General features: G+C 45.7%; 1 long non-coding RNA gene across 1 annotated transcript; it reads right to left on the reverse strand.

The window, feature by feature from the left end:
* Nucleotides 1-641: 641 nt before the first annotated feature.
* On the reverse strand, nt 642-8,309 carry LOC123036168. Its single transcript, XR_006417100.1, has 2 exons — nt 8,113-8,309; nt 642-868 (listed from the first exon to the last, which is right to left on the reverse strand). It is a non-coding gene; the product is annotated as an uncharacterized LOC123036168 (long non-coding RNA).
* Between the last annotated feature and the right edge of the window lie 5,505 nt (nt 8,310-13,814).

Below are 13,814 nucleotides of genomic sequence, written 5' to 3' on the forward strand. Positions count from 1 at the left end.
AACTGAGGCCAGTGAAAGGGGTTCCTAATTTCTCAGAAGCCATCCAGGACCTGGGAGAAAGGAAGGTGCCAGGTGAACCGGTCCAGGGATGGAGCCGTCCACAGACCACACCCTGGGGCATCTGCTTCACCTTCAAAGACAGGCCAGCTGGTGGGTCCCAGTGATGCTAATTCGGGTCATCTGCATGGAATCCCTGATTTTGTACAAACGGATTCAGCTAACAGTTGTGCAAGGAGCGATGCAATACGAAGACTGCTCGGGAGATTTCACTGGCCTATTGTATTTTCCAAGCTGGATTAAAGCTTCGGTCGTGCGGTCAGGTTCACCATAAGCTGCAGCCATCAATACTGCCCTGCATGATCCATTCTCACCCATTTTCACTTCTCCACGAACCAGAACACGAGGGGTTAACATACCAAGATACCAGACATGCCAGTCATTTTGAGTGGGCAGCCTGCCCGCGAAGGAAGGCTGTTTTAAGATAAATAAATATAAAATGTGGAAGATGCAGGGATAACAGAAGATTCATAATAAGAGAAGATGTCAGAGATGTAGGCTGGAAAATTTTCTGTTGCTGAAGTTCATTAGTAACAACGAATGGATGCCAAGCGCAAATGTGTTATTAGTCAAACAAGCGGTGCTAAAGTTGTAATCCCCATTTTCAGTTTATTATCCTGAGCAAGGTTTCAGAGAATACTTGTGTGTCATAATCCATATACGATTCCATGTGAAATGGCACGGATGAGTAGCAAACTGAAGGTGTAATTTATTCCAATAAAAATGTATATATAATATCACATATAAATTACATTAGGTGGGCTTTAATTCACCACTTCTTCCCCGATTGTTTCAAGTCAACTCTTGTGGCCTATGAGGACAAAAAATTCACATGGGTTGCTTTTCAAAAGGGAGTTAGGAAATGCGTTCCATTTAAAGTAAACATATAGTAATAATAATTATCAAATCTTTTTTGTTTACTAAATTCAAGGGAAAACATGCTAAGTTCTTTATAGTACCCAGGGCTCCAGAGAACTTTCTGATGCAACCTGAGAAGCTTCTCTTGCAAATTATCCCATGAAGATGAGAATGCACAGGAAACATTTCCAGTGCAAAATTTACTGGAACGGGCAATGGCATCAAGACCACAGTGTTGAGAACAGAGGATGACGCTTGGCGCCATGGGGGCTACCGAAATTTACCTCCCCATAATGGTACATGGGGGAAGACATAGGAGCCAAGGGTCAGGTTTTGCAACCTGCTGCTCCTGAAACTCTCCTGAAAGAGGCTTGGGATCAGAGAGGCCCTGCATGCATTTCCCTGGATGGGGCAGAAAGCAAAGCTCTCTTCAGTTCATGCTGATCCAACGTTTTATTTATTTATTTATTCATTCATTCAGCGCTTTTCTAGGCCGTCCATCTACTGGCATCTTGGGACAGTTTACAGCAAGCAACAGAGAAGCATGATCCAGACTGGGGGCTGGAGGGCCTGGTGCAGCCAGGTATGCAGGGGGCAGGACCAGAGTGCACAGCTAGGACTCTCTGCCCCACTGAATCCCCCACACATTTTGCATAATGCCTGGGCAGAGCAGAGGTTGCAGAAGCCCAAGAAGCCAAATCACAGACAATTTGGACTCCTAATATATGCGGGGACCCACACAAACACCCTTCACTCCAACTGAGTTGCTGCTGGCTCATGTATATGCTGTATTTATATCCGGTAATTTTTCTGCAAGGAGTCGAAGATGGCTTACATGATCCTCCTCCTCTATGATTTATCCTAACAACAACCCTATGAGAGTCTGTAAGTAGCCTAGAGTCCCCTAATGAGCCTCATGGCTGAGCAGGACCAGAATCTGGGACACTCTGGTCACTATACCACACTGGCTCTCATCCTGTTTGACAGCCTTCCCCAGCCTGGTGGATGCTGGGTGCTGTAGTGAAACACACCCGGTGGAGGGCAGCAGGTTCGGGAAGGCTGCTGTTGCTATCACTGCCTAAAAAAGGAAAAAGTGAAGCAAAAAGAGGCACAAACCCCCAAAAGCCGGCTTCCCACCAGATCACCAAGAAGTTTTCTGTGCTGGTCAAAAACATTTTTACCCATCCTGACATTTGAAACTCTATTAGCTAATGCGCTATTTTTGCCCCGCTGCTCTAACTTTATGGGTGATTATGCTGCAGGCATTGTCTATGTTTATTCTGTGGTACAGCAGATCTAGGAGAATTAAAGGCAGTATATAAAAAATTCCAATAAAGAAATGCCCGCTTCCCAAAATGAGAAGCTGTTGTTTCTTAAAAGAAGACAAGTTGCTGGAGAACACACACACAGGGCTGGCGGATTATTTACCCTTGTGTTGTTAACCTCTGTAATCCTCCTTTAAGATTGAAATCATCAAGCACGGAGGCCCAAAAAGTATATTTATCGAAGACCAGCAACACTACTGGGGCAGATAAGCACCTATTAATCACTAGTTAAACCTCTATAAAAGACAGCTTAAAGCGAGTCAATAGCTATTTAATCAGCATTTCCCCTTAGACAAAATGGAACGCATTTCCTAACTCCCTTTGGAAAAGCATTCCTGAGTGGTGTAGCAGAGAAGCTTCCAAAGAGACAGGAAGGAAATGCACGCCAAATAGACTATCTGTTTCAAAGAAGGTTGTTCATGTGCTTTGTGCCAAGATAACCTACATGCCAAGAAGAAATCTAAATTCAGCATGCAACATAAATTATTCAAATGACTAAAAATAACATGGAATTCAAATTTTAGGACCACTGCCAACAATCCCAGGCACGTATTGGCAGCATATGTATCTATATCTATATCTGCATCTATAATATCCCTCATCTACATATAGATGGATTGGGAGCTAAGAGATCCGATGCTGAGTCTCAAACATTTGAAAAACCAGCATCAAAGAATTTCAGCATTTTCCCCTGAACCCTGGAAACTCACAGCAAATGCAACAGCTATTTAAAGACCAATCACCGAGGAGCAGAATGGAGGCAGGAGGAGAGATGGGTACATGGAAGGGATTAAGCTGAATGTGGGCAAAGGAATATCATTCCCAGCCCTGGTTGGAGACAAGCGACTGGGTTGGGGTGGGGGGGATTCCAGTCCGTGGCAGAGCGCTGGATGGAAGAGTGGGCCCAGAGAGAGGCTGCTGTGCAAAAGGCAAATTCCATGTTTAGCATAGTAAGGAAAAGAATTGAAAATAAAACTGTCCATATCCTAACTCCCCCATCTATTCTGCATGAGGTTGTGTGCTGTTCTGGTCACTGCCCCCCAAAAGGCTGATACAAGCTTGGAAAAGGTGCAGAGAAGGGCAACAGAAAAGGTGGTGCGGTTGCAACCAACTCCCCTACAAGGAAAAGTTGCTACATCTGGGATTACTTAGTGCTGGAAAAAAACTACCAGGGAGAGAACTGAGAGAGGCAGGCAGAATTATGCTTGGTGTGGAGCGAGCGGAGAGGCAGTAATTTCCCTCTCTCCCCCGGAAGACGAGAACCCAGTGGGCCACCTCATGTCTCCATCCCAGCTCTGGCCGGATCATTGGGAGATTCAGGACAGATAAAAGGAACTCCGGTTAATCTATGGAATTCACTTCCGCAGGACGCAGTGAGCGCTTCTAGTTACCAAGGTGACTTGCCCAGGTGAGCTTTGGATGTTGGGTGGCATGGAAATTAATTAAATGCACCAGTTGCTGGGGAACATGGGGGGGGGGGTGCTGTTGCCCTCATGTCCAACCTCCGTTGACAAATGCTTGCCCGCTGTGAGAACTGAATGTTGGACGAGGGCAACAGCACCCCCCTCCCACGACTTTGGTCTTCTGATGCTCTAATGATTCGGCACAGGACAAGTAAATCCCCTGGAATCTTGAACTGAAAGGTACAGGTGAGAGGAAAGGAGATCGCCAGAAATATTGCCAGTTCGTCCTGCTTTCCATGGAGAACAAATAAAGGATGCACAAACAACCCGGAGCCTTTTGTGTCCTACGGATGGTCTAAGAGGGGAAAAAAAGGCGAAGAGGCAAAACTGGCAGTCTGTAAATGCCCTCCTGTTTTGTCACTGAGATGTTTCTTGCTTCCCACAATGGACAAATGGTTATGGACAAGCTAAAAGTAGTTTTTTAATCCTACCCTGCAGGAGAGATGGATGGACCTGTCACTGTCAGTTCCTCTCATTTGTCCAGTCTTAAATTTAGTTTGTCCTGATGGTTGAGGTCATGTATATTTTTGTGTGCATTTCTCCAAACACATGGGGCTTTGCCTAATAGAAACATTTCTGCAAGCAATTATCCAGTTTATGTTTTGTTTTAGTACACATGCCTCTTTTACACACTTTCCCCTAACTCTGGAATTCTTCTGGCATTTTCTGATTGGAGAACTCCTCTGCAATATTTGGATAAGGGCAAATTCACAAGACTGAGTCTCTGTTTGCTTATTAACTCAGAAGAACATAGGTTCTGGTTAAAATAGGATCAAGTGAATTTTTCCTGAATCCCTACTGTATGTCTTCTACAGTATCGTGAATACAGTCTCCTGGAATCTAGTTACGCTGCAATCCTATGCAGGTTTAAACTAGAAGCAGTGGGCCCCATTTCTGTCTAAACCTGCAGTGCTGCACATCTGGCTGCTAAATTTAAGGTTACCACTTCACTGCACCTCTTTTGGAAGCATGCAAAACTACCAAGAAAATCTGTTGCAGAACATGTTGCAATGCTATCGGTCACAGAAGGGAAACCTGCCACCCGCACTTCTTCTTTTCTGTCTCATGTGAAAGATGAATGTGAAATCTGTGATACGCTTGTCGGCAGTGCAAAATTTGGCAGTGACATCAGCAATGAAAAGGGCTGTGCATTCTCACCAAGTCTGTGCAAATTGTGCACATTTTAAGAGAGAAAGGAGCATTTAATCAGAAAATAAGGGAGAAACCTTCCTTACTGTTTTCAGTGGCCTCTATGATACTCCGTGAATTAAGATGAGGATTTCCTTTCTTTTTCTGTGTATTGGCTCACTGCTGTGCTAACTAAAACAAGAACGGAGGACATGTGTATACCCCACAAAACCTCGCAGGGTCCAAATCAGCAAGTCCAATCTCTGTCTTTACTTCCCGGTGCTCCAAGGAAGCTTTTCAAACCTCCAAGCTGAAAAACTGCACGCATTTCTTTGGTCTTCTGATGCTCTAATGATTCAGCACAGGACACGTAAATCCCCTGGAATCTTGAACTAAAAGGTACAGGTGAGAGGAAAGGAGATCGCCAGAAATATTGCCAGTTCATCCTGCTTTCCATGGAGAACAAATAAAAGATGCACAAACAACCCGGAGCCTTTTGTGTCCTATGGATGGTCTAAGAGGGGGAAAAAAGGTGAAGAGGCAAAACTGTGTCAGAAATGCAGATCCTGCCCTTTAGTCCTACTCCCCAGTGAAGCGAGGACTCTTCATGGTCAGTCAATACAGAAGAAAATTTACTTTCCACATGCCCCGAGGCACTCACGCCTCCATCTTCCCAGACTTCAGGATTACACTGAGCTCCAGGAGCGAGTCCCTTCCCAGATCAAGTCCTTCCTGAGGGCAGATGCTTCCGACATTTCAGACTCGCTGCTCAGAGCGGATTCACATACTGGAGATGCGTGCCTCTCTTCACCCGGGGAAGGCTTTTACAGAGGGAGAACCTGCAAGTACCCTGAAAAGTGTGTTCTCTTTTCTGTGCTTCTTTGAAATATAAGACTTCTGCACACAATGCTGTGTAGGGAAGAAACATGCAGTAGCTCTCCTGAGTCATGAAGTCCTCTTGAAGAAGTTGCTCTCCTGGCCAACGGAGCGTCTTGGTTGCTCTGGGAGTGCCAGAACCTGGGAAGGTACAGTCTGCCACCAGCCAATGGAGCCCACGTCAGCAGTTCTCATGCCAGGTGGCTCTCCACCATGGTCTACCGGGGTTGAGTATTGGTGGGCTGCTGCTGGACCGTGGATTGTCCTGTTGTCTGAAGTGAGCTGTGCTAACAGCCTACAGTTCACAACCCAGAAATCAACCATGGGTTATCTTTATGGGTTGTTTGCATTAACAAGCCATGGCTTGTTAGTGAAGCTGGATTAGACAGCAGAACAACCCCTGGTTCAACAACCCCCCCTTGGTTCAATCCTTGAGTGCTGTCCGAGCCCACTCACAGCGTCTTTCCCCAGCACCTGCTATGCTTTAACTGGAGATACTGGGGCTTGGGTCCGGAGCCATTCCCTGGAATCAGCCCCCAGGGAAACATGCCTGGCGCCAAAACACTATCCTACAATTTGAATGCAACCACGTGCAAGGACACAACGGCTGTGTCAGATCAATCCAAAGGTGTATCCAGCCCAACCAGCTGCCAGCAGAAAACCCATGACCCACAAGTGGACAGCACTGTACCCCCCAAGTTCCCCAGCAACTGCTGCAGAGAGGCATCCTGTCTCAGATACTAGAGGAGGTGTGGAGTCCCCAGCCCCAGCAGCCATCCAAAGCCCTCTCCTCCATGAATTTGCCCAGTCCCTTTTAAGGCCATCCAAATAGGTGGCCCTCACTGCATCTCATGCAAGCGAATTCCAGTCTAAGTTCAGCATGAAGAAAGAAAGAAAGAAAGAAAGAAAGAAAGAAAGAAAGAAAGAAAGAAAGGGAAGGGAAGGGAAGGGAAGGGAAGGGAAGGGAAGGGAAGGGAAAGGAAAGGAAAGGAAAGGAAAGGAAAGGAAAGGAAAGGAAAGGAAAGGAAAGGAAAGAAGACAGACAGACAGACAGACAGACAGACAGACAGACTTCCTTCCGTCCGTCCGTCCGTCCGTCCGTCCGTCCTTCATCTGTCCAGAATCTCCTTCCAATTTGCTTCCCCACTGGCATCTAGCATTACAAGAGAAGAAAGGAACGGCCGTCCATTTCCCCACCACATTTTAAGGACTCTGTGGCGAAAAGCATATTTAAAGGGCAGACCTCCAAGTTCAAAGCACACGCATTTAGTCCACAGACTTCAGTGCTACTAGATCAGTAAAATGAACCTTCGCGGCCTTCGTTTTGGATGTATTTTACCAGTGTGCCATACCACTGGCTCGGATCCTCACAGCGCACCCGGTCAGAGTATCTTCTGCAAACATCTGGAACGCTGCCTCCCCAATTTCACCACTTTATAATGCGCTGGATGAGGGCAGGACGGATTAATTTAAATTACGTTTCCCAAGGAAACCTTCTTATACATTTCCCAAACAGCTGAACAAATCTGACCATTAAGCCATGTTCATTTGCAGTTAGAGGTATTATTTAATTCCATTTCATCCTTACAAGCAGACTTTGCATATCTTCATCTCAGGATATAAATTTTATATGCTTTCCTTTCAACTACAGAGGGAAAGTCTTTACAGTATTCCCATACGAGTCTTTCTTGCATCTAGCATTGTTCTGTGAGGTTAACAGCAGAATCCAGTGCCAGTCTCCTCAGGAGCAAGTTATTCTGCATTCAGTGGGGCTTACTCCAGAGAATGCAAAACATGCACGCTGAACTATTTTCTTCTTTTTCTCACCACTGTTGCTCTTTTCTTGTCTTAACCCAGCATTGCCCCAAGAAAAAATGAAATGTCCATGACTCATAAGCCAAAGCAAGCCTTGGGAGTTACAGGGCCGAACAACTTAGATTTACATGTTTCAAAATACATTTCTGAGGGTATTTAAGCCACTCATTTTTATCCACTTGAGTTGTCTTTGTGTCTTCACTAATCAGTAGGTAACCTCGTTTTTAGCATGAGATCCAATTCTAACTGTATTATCTTTTAAATTAGAGAAAAAGTTTGGTCGCTCATTATGTTCTTTCATACATTAATTTAAATAAATCAATCCAGTTTTTTTATTCTTCCATTTTTATTCATCCTAATGAGAACTAGCTGGGAGCCACATGAGAGAGGCCTGGGCATATAAGGAAATTTAAAAAGAAAAAGCACCCACTCCCTGTACACGCCCTCCATCATGCCTCCCGAACTCCAAAATGCCAGTCTCCAAGCATCTCTCCAAGCTGGGATTTGGCTCCTTTATGCTCCTCACAAACAGCGCAATCCACACCAAGCGGATGAATAAGAAAACACAAGCATGCACAGAAGTCACTAACCTTCAGCTACTCTATCTCACAGGGTTGTTGTGAGGCTAAAATGCAGAGGAGAGGGCTGTGAGTCACCCTGGTCCTTGCAAGGGAAGGAAATGAAAGAAAATTAGGTATTCAATGCATTCTGTCACCCTGAGCAGTTGGAACTGAGTTTGGTCTTTGCGCCTGGAGTCCCAAGATAAGGTTCTGGGCAGGGTTGGAAGCTGAGACATTTTGGTAATGCTCCCATATTCTGAGTATCAGCTCACAAGACTTAAGCAACCACCAAAGGAGAAGATAAATGCTACATATATGTGTGTGTGTGTGTGTGTGTGTGTGTGTACAGCATGCATATTAATTACTCCTGGAAACCTCATAGATTTATCAGCTGAAGCCAAAATGAGCACACAGAAAAGAAGGCAAAATCCTCAATGGGGAATCCTTTATAAACTCACAGCTGGAAACAAAATTCCAGGGGAGAATTCCAGCAGAAGCTTGCTGCTCCTTCAGCCTTCCTCAAACAGAGAGCCCCCATGGCCGGGTTCCAGCAGGACATGAGGAAGAACTGATACAGGAATCCAAGAGGCAGCTGGGCAGCCATCTGCGAGGGGTGCTTTAACTGGGAGTCCTGCCATGAGCTGGACTGGATGGCCCTCTTGGCACCTTCCATCTCTACTATTCCACGAATCTACGATTGTAAACTAAACCCAAGCTTAGATGGGGAAACGAAAAGTGATGCATGGTTCTTGGGAGCCATTGTGCACACCTAGCTAGTGGAAGGGGCTGCGGAGAAGCACAAACCGGAGGGCTCAGGGTTGGCTCAGGTTTTTAGGATTATGGAAAGCTCACAAAATGCAGCTCACAGACAGCCACTCCAAGTTTGAGAGCCCAAGTTCGAAGCCAGTTTTAAAACTAACACAAGAACTCGTCTCTTCTAAACCACCCCCTTCATGTGCTATCCCCTTCCCACCGATCATTTTGTTCCCCATGGAAGAGAACCATGCCCACATTTTTCCTGTTCATTCGCAGATGAGACGGACTGGGAGTTCATCCTTGGCCTCCTTGCTTTTCAGACGAAGTCCTGGCCAACCTACCCAGAGCTTAAAAAGGAGGCAGGCCAGCAAAGGAGCCTGGGGAGTCCCAGGGACAAAACATCAGCACACACGGGTTAAGCCACACATGTGAGTTTGGCAACAGGGTGAGGAGGCCAGGGTGGGAATCTGCCATCTTTCTCGTAGTAACTGCTGACTAATAACGCAAAACATTCCACACATACTTTCTGCTGGTGACAAATGAGCAGAACAAACCCAGCTAAACGACGACAGTAACAGCCCATTATGAAGGAGGAAAGCTCACAGAATGCATGGGGGCAAGCTGGCATTTGCCAGCCAGGCTGAAGGGAAGGCCGTGTGCTCAGGGTTACGAGGGGCTGACTCTGGGAACAGGTTCATTCCCTGGAAGCCAAGAGGGCTGAACTGGGGAAGGCCAAGATGCTGGCTGAGAAGATGCCCAGGAATTAATGTCCGACCTTCCGGGTGGCAGCTCTCCTGCTGCCATAGAAAGTGGGGGTCTTGCGGAAGGCGGGCATCATTCCAAGGACAAGGGAAATGATTCCTCAGAAGGGACCCATTCCATCTTCTAACCGTCTTCTAATGGGAAGGATGAGCCCCAATCAGTGGAAGATTTGATCATCAGGCACATTGGCTTGGTTCAGACAACACAAGTGGCTTTTTCTGTTTTCTTTACCACGGCTGCTCTGTTCTGTTGTCTGAACTCAGTTGTGATATTTCACCATGGCAGGTCTGGTCTTTGGAAACAACAACAGGAAACAACGGTTTATATACTATGGCTTTTCTGAACCACCATGGTGGGTTGTGCTGTCCGTACCCAGCAACATGATTTCAATGGTGCTGGTTACCACACAGTCTCCTGGTAAGCGTAGTAACTGCCAGAGATACGTTTGTCATCCAGCTTCTACAAGGAAGAAGCCAACAACACAGGCAGGGAGCAACGCCCCTCGGGCCTGAATCTCAGTTGTGGCGGCTAATGGGATACACACTCACAGAAGGGGGACTGAACAGGAAGAATGGAAGCCACTTGATTGTCGAACAGACCATGGTAAAAAACCACGGACCCTTATAATCATACAGGTTGCCTGTCACGTTGTGTGAATGTAGCCACAGAGCTGGACACCTGTATCACATGGTAATTTGCCTTCCTGTTGCAAAGATTGTGGATATCATGTTATCTAGATACCTCTGTAGGTACTGCAGGATTGGAGGCAGTGGTCACGGTCCATACTGGCACCAATAATGAAGCCAAATGTAGCCAGGAGGTCCTGGCAGCCAATTTTAGGTTGCGAGGTAGAAGTCTGAAATGGAGGGCCACCAACGTGGCTTTCTTTAAAACGTTACCTGCAAATGCAGGGCCAGCTAGACCGGCATGGCTGAGAAGCCTCAGCGTGGCAATGAGATGGCAACGGGGAACATTTTGAGACGAACTGTGACTTTACTGGAGAGACCAGATTCCACTTGAGTCGAACTCTTACCAGGCTGCTGGCACAAAACATTAAAAGTGGGCAGGTAAGCTTTTAAACTAAACCTTGGGGGAAAGGCGACAGGAGGTAGGAAGTATCCAGTGCAGACTAAATCATTCCTAGCGGATGAAGGGGAGCAAGTTTCTGATTGCCCAAATGCAGAAGGGGAGGAAATACACCATGAAAATATCGTGTAATGTGATAACCAGTCAGAAAGCCTTAAGCACCAAAACAGAAGTCACACATGCCAGAGATTTTTTGAGAGGCGCACTTAGAAGTTTCTATGTAAATGCAAAAAGTTTCAGAGCCAAAACAGGGGAGCTGGCGTGCCTGGTTTTACAGAAGAACCTAGATAGTGTGGATATGATAAACCAGGTGGAAGAGAGAGAACAGTGGGATACAGTCATCTCTGGAGGTAAAGCGTATAGGAGGAAAGTAGAAGGGCATCTTGAAGGAGGGTCACCTTAGAAGGTGCGAACCACTCCATGGAAGCACTGTGCGTGATGGTACCTGCCTCCAGACCAACGCAGTCCTTGGCGCGTGGTATTGTCCCACAGAGCAGAATGCTCAGGGCGCTCTTGAGACGGAAGATCGGGATATGTTACAAAAATCCTTAGCTTTTAAACCTGAGGTTTCCTTATTAGGCATTATACCTGTTGATATTAGTAAACAAGAAATGTACTTGATTTTACATGCAATTACTGCGGCGAGGATTGCATTTGCTCAACGCTGGAAAAGTAAAGAACCACTCACCAACGAACTGATCCTAAAAAAGATCTTGGACTGTGCAGAAATGGATAGACTGACTTTGTCATTGAAGGAGAAGGAAGATACTGACTTCTATCAAACTTGGGACTCTTCTTATTATCAGCTAGAGAAATGGGACTTCGTATGGATTTAAATATGTTTTTAAGTTATCACAATTAGAAAAAAATGTGGGGGCTGACCCAGCACGTCCGATGTTTCTGATGACTCACGTTGTTTTTAGTTTTCTTTTGTTTTAGGGTTATTTTGAATAAAACTTATTATAAAAAAAAGAGAGATGGAAGATCCAATCAGGGAGGCCTCCCAAGCAGGAAGTGTTGTAATAATGTGGGGAGACTTCAGCCACCTCCACACTGACTGGATAAATGCATGTTCCACTTCTGACAAAGAGGTTAAGTTTCTCAATGCTCTAAATGATTGTGCCCTGGAACACGGAGTCACAGAACTCACCAGAGAGGAAGCAAAGCTGGCGTGGTCACCCCAGGACCTCGCACAAGATGCAGCTGGAAAGAGTGACCACAATGCCGTAAGATTTAATGCAAACCTTCTAACAGGAAGATTGCTAAAGAGGTTCATCACAGTCGCGTTTGACTTCAAAAGAGGAAAGTTTCCTAAAATGGGGGAACTGGTAAAAAAAAGAAGCTGAAATTCAGAAGATCACCAGGATGGTTAGCCAGGTCTGTCAAGGAACCAATTTGAGAAAAGGTTTCCTTTAGAAAATGAAACCTTTGCCCAAATGAGGAAAACAAAAGCGAACCCAAGCACACCCAAGACAGATGCAAGCAGAAGATAAAAGCAAAAAAAAAAAAAAAAAGATAGAAGCAAAACAGCATTTTTGGCACTTAAGAGCAAGGGCAATGATAAAGAACGATTCCAATTTATCAGAAGCTGGAAACCAGCTAGAGAGGCAGGTGGACCTTTGGATGACAATGGAGCTTAAGGAGAAATAAAGGAAGATAAGGAGACTGCAGAGAATCTGGATGGATTCTTTTCATCTCTATCTCTTATCACAGCAGAGATTACAGGACAAATACCTGTTGCTGAACTGATATTTTCAGGATGGGAGCCTTATGAAGATGCTAGCGATAAAAGGTGAAATTCTCAACCTTATAGACAAGCTGCAGGTTTATACATCTCTGACCTTGGTGGAATCCATCCATGAGTTCTTAAAGAACTCAAATACGCAATTGCTGACCGCCTTACAAAAACAGGTTGAGCCACCTCTGTGCCGGAGGACTGAGAATGGCCAATGTAACACCAGTTTTTAAAAAGGGATCCATGAGGGATCCAAGAAATCACAGGTCTGTTCTAGTTATATCGGTTGAATTTATTCTTTTAAAGATAGAATTATTAAGTATATGGAAGGACAAGCCATGCTGGGAAAGAATCAATATGGCTTCTGCGAAGCTAAGTCCTGCCTCACTCACCTTTCAGAGTTGAGAGTGTCAATAAACATGTGGACAGGGGAAACTTGGTAGGCATCCTTTAGACTCCTGAGCAAACTTGGCAGTCATGGAATAGGGTGGCTCTTATGGAACAGTAACTGGTTAAAAGAACAGAAGGCAGAGAGTGGGAATAAATGATAACTTCTCCCAATAAACACTGGGATCCCACAGAGTTCTGTATTAGGAACTTTGCTTTTCAATCTATCCATAAATGAACTGGATTTAGGAGGAAGAAGTGAAGGGACGGCATTTGTGTCTATCAGACTGAACTATTTAGGGTGGTTACAGGCAAAGGCGATTGTGAGGGACCAACCCTAAGGGAATCCCCCCAAGCCGGGAGAACGGGCATCGATACGGCAAATGCAGTTCCGTGTAAACGAGTGCAAAGCAATGCATCAGGGCAAAAAATCCCAGCGGTAGATACAGGCGGCTGGGATCTGAGCTTGCTGTGACTGATGAAGAGAGGGATCTGGGGGCGGGGTGTGGACAGCTGGATGAAAATGTCGACCCAGTGCCCGGCTACTACAAAACGGCAAACTCCGTGCTAGGCCTAATTTGGAAAGCAATTGAAAATGAGGTTGCCGATATCACACTGCCATTATTTAAATCTATGGTGCAGCTAACTTAAAAATATCGTGCACCGTCCACTGGTCGCTGCACCCGGAAAAGGCACAGCTGGAAAGAGTGCAGGGAAAAGCAACGAAAATGATCAAAGACTTGCAGCAACTTTCCTGGGAGGAAAGGATGCAACAGCTGAGCGTGTGTAGCTTAAAAAAGCAGGTAAGGCGAGATGTGACAGAGGCATACAGAATTGTGTATGGTGTGGAGAAGGTGGATCTGCAGATACTTTTCTCCCTTTCCCATCATGCCGGAAGCCAAAGGGGTCACTATGGAATTCACTCCCACAGGATGTTGTGATGGCCACCAGTCTGGCCAGCTCTAAACGGGAACTGGAGAAATTCATGGAGAAGGCCATCCATGAC

The sequence above is a fragment of the Varanus komodoensis genome, unplaced genomic scaffold (assembly GCF_004798865.1).
Source record: "Varanus komodoensis strain SLA01 unplaced genomic scaffold, ASM479886v1 scaffold8, whole genome shotgun sequence".
NCBI classification, from domain to species: domain Eukaryota; kingdom Metazoa; phylum Chordata; class Lepidosauria; order Squamata; family Varanidae; genus Varanus; species Varanus komodoensis.